The sequence below is a fragment of the Dioscorea cayenensis genome, chromosome 11, assembly GCF_009730915.1.
Source record: "Dioscorea cayenensis subsp. rotundata cultivar TDr96_F1 chromosome 11, TDr96_F1_v2_PseudoChromosome.rev07_lg8_w22 25.fasta, whole genome shotgun sequence".
NCBI lineage: Eukaryota > Viridiplantae > Streptophyta > Magnoliopsida > Dioscoreales > Dioscoreaceae > Dioscorea > Dioscorea cayenensis.
The window spans coordinates 8,314,840-8,317,566 of record NC_052481.1 but is presented as its reverse complement, the minus strand read 5'-3'; the positions used below and the strand labels follow the sequence as shown (position 1 = coordinate 8,317,566).

At 38.4% G+C, this 2,727-nt stretch overlaps 1 non-coding gene across 1 annotated transcript; it reads right to left on the bottom strand.

The window, feature by feature from the left end:
• Positions 1-2,292: 2,292 nt before the first annotated feature.
• LOC120272856 lies at positions 2,293-2,401 on the bottom strand. Its single transcript, XR_005540390.1, has one exon. It is a non-coding gene; the product is annotated as a small nucleolar RNA R71 (small nucleolar RNA).
• Positions 2,402-2,727: the final 326 nt, after the last annotated feature.

Here is a 2,727-nt window from a genome sequence, read left to right as displayed (position 1 = left end):
CTTCCGAATGAACGCGGTGTTGAAGGCCATAGAACTACTCCAAAGACCTAGCCAAAGCCTCTCCAAACCCTAGTCGTGAGCTCCTACAAAGATGCGGAAAATATGAGAAAAAGATTTTTTTCAAACGTCTGAAATTGCAGCTTTTACAGGGGATTGGAATCGGTCATCCACACGGACATGTGGAATTTCCATATGGCCATGTGAATTTCCAGGAATCTATGTTTTGCGAGCTGTCAACAGTAATTGCTACAATGATTTTGCTACATTGCTTTACTGTGTCAGCTGCTACAGTGCTTCACCAAAATACTCCTGAATCCACACTTTTCATTGAGGCCACATGAATGGGCACACATCCATGCAGTAGATCGCATTGCGTCTTCAATGAAATCACATTAATGAGGATCTTGCTAGTATTACATAAGTCGGAACACATGAGTGTAACTGCTTTTGTACCCCTCTAAATTGCGTAATCGCTTGAGCATAATGGTGGTTGGCACACACCCACATGTCTTTGAGCATAACTTGTGGTTTCACATTTGTTCACTCCAAGACTTCATCTATAAATGCATCCACGATCTACTTTTGATGCATTTCTTCCACAATTGTCTCTACAATCCTAGATGTACAAAATAACACATATACACAAGAATAAGTGATGAAATCTGAGAAAAGAAATGCTCAATGTAAGAAAAGAATACTTCGTATTACAATACACAAGAACTTATCAACGACCATGCTCTCCCTGTGATTTTCTATAAAAGACACTTAGCCAATTTGCTCAAAAGTCCCACAGGCTGTGCTTTGACCATGCTAAGCCCAAAAATTCCTTTAACTCCTAGATATAGGGTTTATCAGTATCTTTCTTTTGGAGGTTTTCTTCCCTACTTGGAGAGGATTGAGGAAGATGATGATCAAATTTGACAACGTCATCTAAGGGGATCAAGGTCGAGTTGGAGGCACTAGAGAAGAGGATTTAGCTTATCCATGAAGCTTGTGAAGCACAACTAAGGGGAATTTGTAAAAGGGAAAAGTCATGATTTCTCACCTTAGTGCATTAATTCCTTCTTCTAAGTTGTATGAATTCATGAGCGGCTAACCATTCCACGGTGCCCTGGGATGCTGAACTATGTTGCTTAATATACTTTGACTACTTGTTTTTAATGTCTACGGAGTTCTAATGCATTCTTGTGTTTATTCATGTGTTACATAACTTGGCATCCTTAATTTGTGTAGTTGTTTGTGTAAAACTTGCCGTGAGTGGATTATCATAGTTGTGATTTCCTTGTGTGTTGCAAAACTTGGCATGTATGAAGCCTGTAGTTACACTTGCAAAACTTAGTGTATATGATAGCCGTAAATGCAACATTGCTTTTGAGCACTAGTAACAATCTTAGGATGTACCTGGTAGGTATTAGAAGTAAGTCAGTACACTAAAGCATACAGGGATTATCCTTGGGCATTACTCTCTTGTTGTTGAAAACTCAAACCTAGTCTGGCTGATAATTCCATCCTATTATTCTTTTAATTAGTTTAGTTATTCTTATTACCATCTAATTCTTGACCAACTAGACATTAGAAGAACAATTAGTACTAAAAGTCCAGTGCCTATGGTTTGAAAACCCTACCTATAATGGGATACCACTTTATTACTTGTTATGATCTGTACACTTGTGGAGAGTGCAATCAAGATTTTTGCACCGTTGTTGGGTACTAGCAACTTTTAGGAACATTAGGATTCTAGTGATCTAGTTTTGTTTATATTGTTCATATTTGTGAAAATCTCTTTTCCTTTATTTGATCATTCGTTCTATCCTTCTTTTCTCATTTCACTTCTAAATCTTGAGCTGATCTTGTTCTATCTTATCTTGTGAAGGGACAATTATATGACTTGAGGGAGCATCTCATCTCCATTGGCAAGCCCCGATCCAAAAATCAAAAAAGGTTTTCAAAGATGATTGAGGCACGTTAATCTAAGATAGAAGCGGTCTATGGAAGTGAGTATAGAAGTAAATTAAGAGGAAGAAATGGCTGGGAATGAACAATATAGCATTTTAGATTTTGCCTAACCAAATTTGGAAGGAGTCAGGTCTAGCATTTCTTAAAGAACTTCTTGGAAATCTGCAACACTTTCAAGGTGAACAACGTGCCTAAGGATGCTATTTATCTTAGACTCATTTTGTTCTCTGTGCGAAGATGGGCCAAGCAGTAGCTAAGTTCCTTGCCTCAAGGGTCTATTACTACATTGAAGCAGATGCCCGAGACTTTTCTAACGAGATACTTTCCTTCAATGAAAATCACCAAGGAGTGATATCTCCTTCTTCCTACAATTGGAGTCTGAAACCTTGTATGACACTTGGGAGAGGTACAAGGAAATATCGAGGAAATGCCCACAACATGAAATAGTGGAATGTATGCAAATCCAAATCTCCTAAAACGGGCTGAACAGTGCTACCAAATAGATGCTTGATGCAGCTTCTGAGGGAACCTTATGCAGTAAACAACTAAGTACATCACACAATTTGATTGAGGAAATGGCAAACAATGGTTATCAATGGAGTTCTGAAAGAAATAGTCTTGTGAAGGCACTCGGGATTTATTAAGTGGATGCTATTACTACTTTGCAGCATAGGTTGAGACTATCAAGAAGAAGCTAGATACTATGAAGTCAGTTTCTCTAGCACCAGTGCCACCAGCTGAGAATTCAGGGTCTTAAATTGATCTTTGGTG